Here is a 13,227-nt window from a genome sequence, read left to right on the forward strand (position 1 = left end):
TCTTTATGTATTAAGTAAGCTATTCATTCTTTGCCAGATTATGGCAAAAGTTTTTTTCCCCCAATATGTTTATTTTGAGCATTTTAACTTTTTTCTTTCTTGGCACTCATGTTAATTTAAATTAAGTATTTGCATGAATCTCTGTGTGATGTTTGATACAACAATTTCTCACTATCTTCACATCTATCATCCAATTGTGGCTGTGGCCATCTCTTACTTGGACTATGTCAACAGCTCCTCACTAGGCCCCTTGCTTCCCCTCTTGCCCCTTACAGTTCATTCTTCAGCAGTCAGAAGAAGCCCGTTAGGACAAAAGTGTGGTCATGACACTCTTCCCCAAAAATTGCCTGGATGGCTCAGTCAATTAAATGTCTGCTTGCCAGCTCAGGTTATGATTCTGGGGTCCTGGGATCGAGCCGCAAGTCAGGCTCCCTGCTCAGCGGGAAGCCTGCTTCTCCCTCTTCCTCTGGCCCTCCCCAGTGTTTATGCTTTCACTCTCTCTCTCAAATGAATGCATTTTTTTAAAAATCAATTAAAAAAATCTTTTAAAAAAGTCTTAGGAAAAGGCTCCCCTCCTATCACCTTCCTCTCACCAAGCTTACAAGACCTTAAATGATCTATCGATTTGTTGATCAGTTGAGTTCCCGCTGCCTTCCCCACCTCAGTTGACCTCCCTGACCTCAACCACATTGCTTCTTCCCCAGACCCCAACCCCGGTCCTGCCACACCAGCCTCCGTACTATTGCTCCGGCTTCGCACACATGCCCCTACCTAGGAATCTTGGCACTCTCTATCCCCTCTACTCGAAATCTCTTTCCTAGATATTATCATCTCAATCCCTTGCTTTCTTTAAGTCTCTGCTTGTGTTTTGATGTCCTTCTTTCTGACTCTGTCCATCTTCCGATTGTTTCCAAGCTCAGGTGAGGGAGAAGTAAGGGTGTATTAGCTGGCCCCTCAAACTCCAAGGGCGTCTTATAGCTGATGTTGTTATTCTCAATGGAAGCTTTTGAAAAGTTTTGCTTCCTGAATTTACAAGAATCTAACTGGTTTTGACATTTTGATCTTGTACTGAGGAAGGTTGGTGAGCACCCACATTAGTTCTTGTAGTTAATCCATAGATTCTCTCCAAATGCCTTTGCTTTCACTCATGTCATCTGAGGCCAGTTTTGTTTTTTCTTTTCAAATCCTCTTTTCATTTAGTTCTCTTTTGGTCTTACTAGGACCTCCACAACAGTATTGAATAGAAGCAGAGATAGCTTGCATCCTTGTCTTATTCCTAACTTTAAAGGGCATACTTTGAAAATTTTCCATTAAACCTCATGTTTGCAGCAGGTTTTGCTAGACATCCTTTATCAGAATGGAAAGATTCCCTTTTATTGTATTTTGCCGAGAAAGACTTTTTTAAAAAATATTTTCTTTATCTATTTAACAGAGAGAGAGAGAGAGAGAGAGAGGTCACAAACAGGCAGAGAGGCAGGCAGAGAGAGAGGGGAAAGCAGGCTTCCGGCTAAGCAGAAAGTCCGATGCGGGGCTCGATCCCAGGACCCTAGGATCATGACCTGAGCCAAAGGCAGAAGCTTAACCCAATGCGCCACTCAGGCGCCCCCCGAGAAAGACTTTTAATCATAAATGCATACTGAAGAATAATGAAGACAGTCTTGCCCTGTAAGATACTGATATATCTGTAACTCTGCCCTAAAGAGTTACAATAAAGACTATAGTACTAGCACCAGGGTAGATAGAACAATAGCAGATTAAGAGTCTAGAAATAGATGCAAATGTATATAAAAGTCAGATGATTTACTCTGGTTCATCTTTGTCTCTTTTTGTGACATTTTCCTTTTTCTCTGTTAAAATTCCCTCTTGACTATTTGTTATGGCTTCTCTTCCCAGTCACTGGGGCCATGTCTTCTCGTACCCTACTGAAGAAGCGATTTTCATTTTAATTCTCCAATAGGTTATTTTCAGAGATTTCTTTTATTCTTTCAAATGGTGTTCATCATCATCATCGTTATGATTATTATTATTATTTCTTATTCTGGAAAAAAATGTTTGAAGCTCAACTCTGCTGCTCAGAAGGTAAGGATATACGGTGTGTTCTTTCTACCTAAGCCTCAGCTTCCTTATCTGTAAAAAGGACAAGCAGAACTCTTACATCATCATGTTCTTGGAAGGAATAAATACGTTGCTGTGTATAACCTGCCTGGCATAGTATCTCACAGTGGGCAGCACTCCGTATCGTTTTGCTTTAATAAATACAGTTGGGTTTGTTTTTCCTTATTCTTCTTCCATCATGGCAAGTCCTAGTTAAACTTGATGAGGTGTGTGCATTGTCCTGCTCTCATGTGTGATGCTGAATTCTCTTTCCGGGTCTGCAATGAGATAGTAGACTGGGGAGCACTGCATTCCATCTAGTTTCCAGATCCTAGTAGTCTTTCACACAGTGCACCCCTGATATGTTGAACTGACATCTTCTGCCATGATGCTTGGTTCACTTATCCTCTGAACCAAAGTTGTACATAAAAAGCTAACACTCATTCTCTATTATAAGGTTATTCAATCCCATCCTTTGGCATTTTATTCATAGAGAATATAGTCCTAAAAGATAATATCTATGAAAGTATAGGCTTATACCTGAAGAATGTCAGCTCATGGTGATGATGATAATGATGGACAATGGTGATGGCAATGTTTACTAAGCATTGCATTTCAAGTGCAAAAGATTCCTAGCTAACTCACAGACATTTGAATCAGCAGCTCCTCAAGCAAAAAGTCACGGTGCCTAACTGTAGTGCTCTCACTGGGGACACACATCCCTTGTATATGTCAGCTCTTGTGTTGGCTCTTTGAGTCTCTATTGAGCCACCTGGGAGACTCAAAGCCTAGAATTTCAGCCTATTAAGCTTGTCTGTACAATGCAAATGGCTGAAGGGTCACACTTACCAACAAAAACAAAAGGAATTAAAAGCATCAGAAAGGGTTTTCAATGATGGTTATAGAAAACTGAAGATACTTGAGATGTATAAAACAGATTTTTTAAGCTACTATTGCACCTAAAGAAGTTTAAAGGCTGCTATATATCCTGACTAAAGATAAGTTAAAATAAAATTAGAGAAAGAGTTGAAGTGAGATAAACGCCTGCCAAATATTTGACCAGCCTGTAAAAGAATGTCTTGTTTTCTTCCCACATATTTTTTAAAGAGGAAAGCTCAGGGTCAGATAGAGCAGGGGTACACTCAGCTCAAGAGTCTTGGGCAGACACAAACTCCATGCATGCTGGTGTATTAGCAGCAGGCTAATTGCAATGGGCAAAATGATCTACAAAAAAACAGCCCAGACTTAGTATTGATCCCCAATGGGCAGGATTGATCCAGGCTTGTGCTATGCTAGTATCAAAGGTAGTCCAATTTAGTGGGCAGAGAATAGCAACAGAACCATGGTGTTGTGATTGCTACTGGTATATCTGGTTAAGAATAAAAATCTTGGCCAGTTCTTGGGGGATATAATTTCTGGGATCAGTAATGGTCAAGGCTAGGAAGAAAAGTATCACAACCCTGGTCAATTGAGTTGAAGTTCATGGAAGCCTCAGTCCTTGTGCAAATAAGAAAACCAAGAGGGAAGCTCAGTGAACACAGCAAGATTAGGAAAATGTTTGCGTCCACCCAGAGTGCTCATATATAGGTTTGCTTGCGAAAAATTCACTCCATGTCTAAGCAGCAGATGGACAAATCTTCTTAATATGGCTGCCTTACTGGGATTAATTAGGGAATTCAGCAGAGCTTTAGCCTGGATAAAGGTCCTCATTATTTACAGTTGAGTGAGATCAAACCTTTCTGGCTGTAATGGAGCTTAATCTCTCCAGGACTGAAAAAGTGTTAGAGCAGGACAGGAATCCTACTCTAATCAGTGAAGAACATGCAGATGAAGTACTACAGATAATCTAAAGGAAAAATATGGCTGCATTACTGCAGCCCACAGCATGGTTTATCCAGCTCACTAGACTTGAATAGAACACCACACAGTCTATATCAAGGCTATAGTATCTCAACTGATCATCATTGACCTGGAAAAAGATGCTCTGGTTTCCCCACTAATGGCCTGAGACATGGCCCATTCTTTTAACTTCTTGGAATCATCTTCCCATAAAACAGATTTTGTTTGCCTCCTGATAACTATGTCAATATCTTACACATATAAATAAGATACTATTATAAAAATGTGTTGTACATGAGGCATGTGGGTGGCTCAGTTGATTAAGCATCTGACTTTTTTGTTTTTTAGTCCTTTGAGGTCCATTCATCTTTTTTTTTAATTAACATATAATGCATTATTTGCCCCAGGGGTATAGGTCTGTGAATCGCCACATTTCACAGCACTCACCATAGCACATACCCTCCCCAGTGTCCATAACCCACCTACCTATCCTTACCCCTCAACCCCCAGCAACCCTCAGTTTGTTTCATGAGATTAAGAGTTTATTATGGTTTGTTTCCCTCCTGATCCCATCTTGTTTCATTTTTTCCTTCTGTATTCCCCATAACCTCCTACTCTGCCTCTCAAATCCTCAGTCAGAGAGATCACATGATAATTGTCTTTCCTTGATTGACTTATTTCACACAGCATAATACCCTCTAGTTCTATCCACGTCATTGCAAATGGCAAGGTTTCATTTCTTTTGATGGCTGCTTAGTGTTCCACTGTATATATGTATATATACATATATATGTATATATACATACATATATATATATCACATCTTCTTTATCCATTTTTTTTAAGATTTTATTTATTTATTTGACAGAGAGATCAGGCAGAGAGTCAGGCAGAGAGAGAGGAGGAAGCAGGCTCCCTCCTGAGCACAGAACCCGATGCAGGACTCCATCTCAGGACTCCGAGATCATGACCTGAGCCAAAGGCAGTAGCTTAATCCACTGAGCCACCCAGGCGCCCTATCCATCCGTTTGTTGATGAACTTCTAGGTTCTTTCCATAATTTGGCTATTGTGGACATTGCTGCTATAAACATGCAATGAAGAAGCATCTGACTTTTGATCTATTCAGGACTTGATCTCAATGTTGTGAGTTCAAGCCCTGCAGTAGGCTTGGAGCCTACTTACAAAATGTGTAGGCTTGGAGCCTACTTACAAAATGTGTTGCACATAAGTATAAAAATTAAAAAAGATAGGTAATGGAATAATGGGAAATATTTCTTAAAACCTGTTCACTGGAATTTCACAACACAACAAAAAATAATCTCTCCAATTCTCTCCTGTTTCCCCAGCACCAGAATCATATCTCTCCTTGAATGACTCCATATAGCCAAACAAAACTCATGGTATTTTCCCATAAATACTCTGCCTTTTCCTATCATATCACTGCATCTTCCTCCTCACTTATACTTGACCATTCCTCTCTCTCCTACATTAATGATCTCTGCATTCAAATTTTTCAGTCAAAACTCTATTACTTCATAAAGCTAGATAGCTCTACTTCTGATCTCCTAAATATCATCACTCCAACATGTATTTTAGTTAGCTTAAATACAAACTGGGAGTGTGGGGAAGGGAGAGATGGTTTCTTAGAAAAGGTGGAATTGAATTGACCTAGAATAAGTAAAGTCCTTAATAAGTAGATATTGGAGATATTCTAGTCAACATCACCACTGCTACAGCCACCACCACCACCACATGCTTACCATGAGTCAAACACTGCTCTGAGCTGTCCATATGCATTATTTCACATAATTCTTGTGACAACATTATGAGGCAATATTATTAGCTCCATTTTATTGATGCATACATGGAGGCACTGATAGATTAAGAAACTAGTTCAAGATTGCTCAACTACTAAGCAGTAGAACAAAGTGTGAAACACAGAGACCATGCCCATAAATACTATGCTACAATTCATAAAGAATTGATTGAGCTGTCCATACTACCCAAAGCAATCTACAGGTTCAATACAATCCCTATCAAAATACCAATGGTATTTTTCACAAAACTATAAGAAATAATACTAAAATTTGTATGGAACCGCAGAAGACCCCACATAGCCAAAGCAATGTAGAACAAAGCTGGAGGTATCCCAATCCCAGATTTTAAGACATACAACAAAGCTGTAGTAATCAGTAATCAGAGTGGTACTGGCACAAAAACAGACACATAGATCAATGGAACAGAATAGAGAGCCCAGAAATAGCTCTGAGCTTATATGATCAATCAATCTATGGCAAAGGAGGCAAGAATATACAATGCAGAAAAGACAGTCTCTTCAATAAATATGCTGGACAAATTGCACAGCTGTATGCAAAAGAAAGAAACTGGACCACTTTCTTACACCATACACAAAATTAAACTCAAATGGGTTAAGAACCTAAATGTGAGACCTAAAATCATAAAACTCCCAGAAGAAAACATAAGCATTAATCTATTTGATATTGGCTACAATAACACTTTTCTAGACTTGTATCCTCAGACATGTATTCCTCAGGAAATGAAAGCAAAAATAAACTATTGGGATTACATCAAAATTAAAAATCTTATGCAGAGCAAAGAAACCATTAACCATTAACCATTAACAAAACAAGGCAACCTACTGACTGGGAAAAGATATTTGCAAGTCACATATCCAATAAGGGGTTATCCAAAATATATAAAGAACTCATACAACTTGACACCCCCCAAAAAAATAATAATCCAATTAAAAATAGGCAGAGGACTTGAGTAAACATTTTTTTCAAAGAAAACACAAAGACGGCCAAAAGACACATGAAAAGATGTTTGTCATGAGAAATACAAATCAAAACTACAATGAGAAATCACCTTATGCCTGTCAAAATGACTAGAATCAAAAAGAAAACTAATGAAAAGTGTTGGCAGTGATGTGGAGAAAAATAAACCATTGTGCACTGCTGTTGGAAATATAAATTGATGCAGCCATTGTGGAAAACAATATGGAGGTCCCACAAAAAAATTAAAAATAGAAATACCATATAATCCAGTAATCCCACTACTGGATATTTACCAAAGAAAATAAAACAGTAATTTGAAAAGATATATGCACCCTATGTTAATCCAGCATTATTTATAATAGCCAAGATATGGGAGCAACCCAAGTGTCCATTGATAGATGAATGGATAAAGAAGATATGGTATATATACCATATCTTCTTTATCCGTTCATATATATATATATATATGAATAATAGTCATAAAAATAATGAGATCTTTCCATCTGCAACAACATAAACGGGCATTCTAAAGTGAATTAGGTGAGAGAAAGACAAATACCATATGATTTCACTTACATGTGGAATTTAAAAAACGAAAGAACAAACAAACAAACAAAAAGCAGAAGCAGAGCCATAAATACAGAGAACAAACTGGTGGTTGCCAGGGGAGAGGGGGTGCAAAATGGGTGAAAGGGAGTGAGAGATTCTGGCTTCCAGTTATGGAATGAATAAGTCACAGTAATAAAAGATACAGCATAGGGAATATAGCCAATGGTATCGTAATTATGTTCTATGGTGACAGATGGTAGCTACACTTGTGATGAGCAAAGCATAGTGTATAAACTTGTCAGATCACTATGTCATACACCTGAAACTAATGTAACATTGTGTAACAATGTAACAGTGTGTGTTAACTATACTTCAATTTTAAAAAAAATAAAGAAGAAAAGGGAAAAAAATTCCCAAGTCTTTTCCTTCCTTCCATTTTTTAAGATTCTTTTTCAAATCCTTTCATTTATGAAGTATTTTTCTAAGTTTGGGGGAGCACACACACACACATACACACAGAATTGATTGAGCAAACAACAGCAGATAAGGGGAAACACACAGTGTTTGAAGAAAAGCCTCTGATTAATATGACTACACACTAATAAAAATGTTCAGTCTCTATAAAGATAAAATCAGGCCAAATTATGAAAGGCCTTGAATTCTCTCACAAAATTTGCTTTTGTAGGAGTTATTCTATGGATAATAGAGAGCTATCTAAGGATTTTTAGCAGATGAATGGTATAAAATCTGGCTTTAAGGTAGGTAAGTTTGGGGACAGTGAGTAGGATCTATAGATAATGGGAATTCAGCAGAAAACAAGAAAACACCAGTTCTCTTCTTTCCTTTACCTAGTAAAGAATTTAGCCTTCAGCTAATTTCAATCAATGCAGATTCTGAAACAATGTAACCTATGGCACCCCCAACAATCATGATATAAGAATTCAATTCATCATGGGCCAGTAAGTATATAATAATAGTGACTATTGCTAACTTTATGAAATTATTGTTGTCCAAATCTTCTTCTTCTATGGTATACATATTTTATATACAGTCTCCTCTAATTACTGGATGTGTATATTAGAGGCATATTTATTAAGTAAAGACAAAGATACTCAATATGTTTGCCCTGCATAAATCTTCCTCCTCTACTCAAACCAAGTTACAATTAGCAGTCAAAGCAATATTGAAAGGGGCTAAGAAAGAACAATCAAAGATGTGTGAATTATGCATATAATTGAGTATAATTAAATCCTTTTGTTTAGAGAAATGGAGGTGTAACATTTACTCACACTTTTTAGCTGCTCTTATCAAGATCCCAGTGGAACCCTTGGAAGGAAGCTGCAGAAGATGGAAATTCTGCTCTGGGCAACCCTGCCCAAGTTCAACTCTGAAGGGGCTCAGAAGGGGCTCAGACCACTTACTACTATGCATACTTTCCAATCCTTGTTTGTGATATAGTTATGATACTAAAACTTTATTGTGGTTAATCACCTTAACCCATTAAATTACTGAGTTGTTTAATAAGACATAGTTTAGTTAATATTTTGGCAGCAAATCAAAAAGTATACCCTATATAACTATTATCTTGATTTCTCATCTTTCCCTTCAAAATCAAACATATTTTTCCACAAAACTTCCAACTATTCCAAAAATGAATTTTATTTCAGAACTCTAAATTCCCTGTTTACTTGATTCAGGAAGTTGCTGTGTTCATTACCTGGGGGTTACATTTTTCAGTTACTACACAGCCTGGTGTTCGTTTCAAGAGCTATCCTGCTTAGAATCTGGCATTTCCCTGGGTATTACTGAACACTTTTTACAGATGTAAAAGCAGACAGTGTATTGTTTTCTAGCCCCCAAATCACTTTGTTTATGCATTACAGTGTAGAAGTATGGAGTCTCGATCAAACACTAGCTCATGCTTCTTTAAGAGGGATTCTGTTTTGCTCACAGGTAATCCTGCCTATACACTCAAGCCAAGGTGGGGTGGCACTCCATCTGAGTAACCAACTGCTTAAACCTCTCAACTTTCATAACAGAAATGCAGATATAACAGATTATTGAAGCCACAGCCACCAAGTCCAGACCCAATGCCACATGCCACCAACACCCACCAAACATGCACTGCCAATTCCTTTTGATTCAAAGTCGAACATGGCAACTCTTCATGATCAGCTGATTCAGAATCTTCTTAAGGAGGACTATATTGCCAGAATAAGATTACAATTGTTGGGGTTGGTACTGTCAGCATCTAAATGAAGGACTTGGCAGATGAACTTGCTCTTGTTGATGTCATGGAAGACAAACTGTAGGGAGAGATGATAGTTCTCCAGCATAGCAGTCTTTTCCTTAGAACACCAAAAATTGTCTCTGGCAAACACGATAACGTGACTGCAAACTCTAAGCTGGTTATCACAGATGGGGCATGTCAGCAAGAGGGAGAAAGCCATGCTAATTTGATCCAGCATAATGTGAGCATCTTTAAAGTCAACATCCTTAATATTGTAAAATATAGCCCAAACTGTAAGTTGCTTGTTGTTTCCATCCCAGTGGATATCTTGACCTATGTGGCTTGGAAGATAAGTAGATTTCCCCAAAACTGTGTTATTGGAAGTGGTTGCAATCTGGATTCAGCCCAGTTCCATTAGCTAATGAAGTTTACCCATTAAGCTGTCATGGGTGGGTACTTGGGGAGCATGGAGACTCTAGAGTACCTGTATGGAATAGAATAAATGTTGCTGGTGTTTTCCTGAAGAATCTGCACCCTGACTTAGGCACAGAAGCAGAAAAGGAATAGTGGAAAAAGGTTCACAGACAGGCAGTTGATAGTGCCTATGAGGGGATCAAATTGAAAGGCTACACATCCTGGGCCACGGGGCTGTCTGTGGCAGACTTGGCAGAAAGTGTAATGAAGAATCTTAGGTTGGATGCATCCAATTTCCACAATGATTAAGGATCACTATGGAATAAAAGATGATATGTCTTCCTTATGGTTCCTTGCATCTTGAGACAGAATGGAATCTCAGACATTGTGAAGGTGAATTTGATCCCTGAGGAAGATACCCATTTGAAGAAAAGTGCAGATACACTTTGAGGGATCCAAAAACAGCTGTAGTGTTAAAGTTTTCTAATGTTATACTACTTCACTGTCTAGACGATTTTAGTTGGAGGCTGTGTATATTGTCCTTATTATCTGATATGCTACTCAAGTAGTAATAGTAAGAGGCCTAGGAAAAAATACCGATTTCCCAAAGTTATAAATAGGAAAGCCTACACCTGATACTGGGTGATCCCTATCTTGTGTTCTAAATTGGTTCCTGTAAAATAGTTCTACCACTTCAAGGCACCACTGCCAATGTTGCATATGCTGTAGTTGTTCTTCATTCCAGATGAGGCTTTACTGTGTGTTATAGAACTTCTGACCCCTTCACCCAACATGTCAGCCCAACTTTTTTTTCTCCAGTCAATCACATCCTGGAATCTAATAGATAAATTCAATATTGCTGTTCTAAAGGATCTCTTTTTGTATCCTATGTGTATCAGAATATGGTATACATGGAAACATAATAGAAAAAGAAAGATCTACATATAAACAATGTAACCAACTGACATACCAACTGAAATACCAAATAAACTTTGTACAGTGAAAAAAAAAGAAATACAGATATGACATCCACAAGTGTTACTAAGATTATGAATATCTCTTTAATCAGCAACCATTGCTTTAAAGCTCTTGCCAAAGAGTACAGCCTTGAATCACCTATTCAGAGAGTAGTTTTGTGAATGCTTCTTCCCTACTCCCCATGTTTCCTTCCAGCAGAAGAATCTCAATGACAAAACATCTTGACTTTTCTCTGCCATACTTAGCTAATCTTACTGGAGAATCTGGAAGAAGAAACTGAGTATGCATAAGCTAGACTCCTTCACTTTCACTTGGGAAAAGAGCAAGTATTCTGTTTCTCCTAAGCCTTCTGTGAAGGGCCTTCCTTGCTCCAGTGCTGCCTGATAATGTGTAGAGGCGTCAGTCTGTTTCTGGGGTTCCGCAGTGGAGAGCCCTCTTGCCCAATATTTAAAAGCCACGTTTTCCAAAATTAGCCACATAAGTAACGAAGGTGGTATTTGCAACCTCCATCTGCTAATTGATATATTTTATTTTGTAGTCAATTAGGAATGTGTTCAGTAAAAAATGTGTCTGTATTGGGCCCCAGCTAACACCCAACAACTACTAAAGTCCAACAGAAAAAAATTAAATTTAATAAAGGTAGACTCCCACACCATCGACTCACTCTTTGAGACTGAAAAGTTCTACCCTGGTGTCATTTATACCAATGTTTAGGTAGAACATATTAAAATGAACCTTCTCAGAATCACCTTCACTGAGTCAGACATTAATGTCAGCTTTTACTAGAAGTCATTTTGAAAAAGGGCTGTGTAAAATAACATATATATCTGCTGATTGCTAAAAACAGTATCTGTTACATGTCTGTTGCTCAATGCTTCATTTGTTTATCCCATGTGGAATTTTTACTTTAGAATTTAGAAGCAGGAGAATATTGTCTTTATTCAAAAACTGATATGCTTACTCGGCAAGGTAGAAATAACTTTGTAACTATGATAATTGTCTCTTTTGATTTCAGTAGCAGGAAATCCCTGGTCTAGAGTAGTGCACAGGAATTATAATAGCCAATATGAAGAGCATTCTTGTTTCATTCTCTTCATAGCTTTAGCATCTAATTTCCATTTCAAAAACCTGCACACAATCAGTTTTGTAAGCCATCCCATAGTCTAGAATGTAAATAAAGCACAATTACAGTAATATAGGAAAACTAAAGCAAAAGATTTCCAGTTTCCAGTCTAGCATGTAAGGAGCTTGGAAGTCTTCACTTCTGACCTCACAATAAGAAAAATCCTGGACAAACTAAAAATCAACTATTCTTCTTAGATCCCCCCATGGGATTGAGGTCACTGCCACCCACCTCTTCCAACTGAACAGACAGTTAGATACAGACAATCACAACTTATCAGAGCAGAATCCCAGGAGCAGAAACTTCTACAAGGACCAGAACAATAATGGGAAAACTTAATCTGTAATTGATGAATTGCTGGAGGCTCAGTGCAGGCAAGTTTGAGAGTTAAAAATCATAGGGTGATCCAACTTTAGGAAGGCCTCCAAAGTTTTGTGAGGCTTTCCAGACTCTCAGTGAAAACCAGAGAGAAATCTCCTCTTGCTTCTGGCAAACAACAGCCACTTTGAAGTAGGCCTAGACAATTCTGTTCTTCTTTTCACAAGGCCTGCCCTCGAGATAAGCTATTGTACCAGAGCCTAACTAACCAGGGTTTTATCAGTCTAACCAATATAGAAGGCAGATATCTAACTCCAGTCAACTCTAGCCTTCCTATCTCACCAAAAAAGGAAACAAACAACAACAACAACAAAATCCAAAACTGAGATCACAACCAGAGGCACAGACTCTCTAAAAGACTGATACCTGATCATAGACTAGAGAATCCTTCCCCTCCCCTAAATATATTATCATTTCATCAGAAGGGCTTCTGCATAATAAGAGGAGGATATAACAGAAAGAACTGTGTATCTCAGATCTTATTTAAGAAAAGTCTCTAGGGAAATCCAAGGAAAACAGCAGAGACAAAAACAAGGACACCAAAGGAAATTTTTGCCTATGATACATAGGGCCACAGCAAGAAGTAAACACAGCCTAACCTCTAACCACATAACCATAAAGGCTCATGTTAGACACCTATTCACCTTAGTTCCTTTTATACAGTATATCATGCCTGGCTTTCAACCAAAAACATTTTAAGGGACAGAAAGGGCACCAAAACCAGACTCAAATGTGGCAGAGATGTTGGAATGATCAGACTGGAAATGAAAACAACTATCATTAATATGACAAGAGTTTCAGTGGAAAAAGTGGGCAAGATGCAAGT

At 38.2% G+C, this 13,227-nt stretch overlaps 1 long non-coding RNA gene and 1 pseudogene across 1 annotated transcript in view; one reads left to right on the forward strand and one right to left on the reverse strand.

Annotated features, from left to right (window-relative positions):
* LOC122891639 overlaps positions 1-13,227 on the reverse strand; it is a 53,433-nt gene that overhangs the window by 3,925 nt on the left and 36,281 nt on the right. The gene's annotated exons all lie outside the window — the stretch shown is intronic.
* LOC122891638 lies at positions 9,415-10,393 on the forward strand (annotated as a pseudogene).

The sequence above is a fragment of the Neovison vison genome, chromosome 12 (genome assembly GCF_020171115.1).
Source record: "Neovison vison isolate M4711 chromosome 12, ASM_NN_V1, whole genome shotgun sequence".
Lineage (NCBI taxonomy): Eukaryota > Metazoa > Chordata > Mammalia > Carnivora > Mustelidae > Neogale > Neogale vison.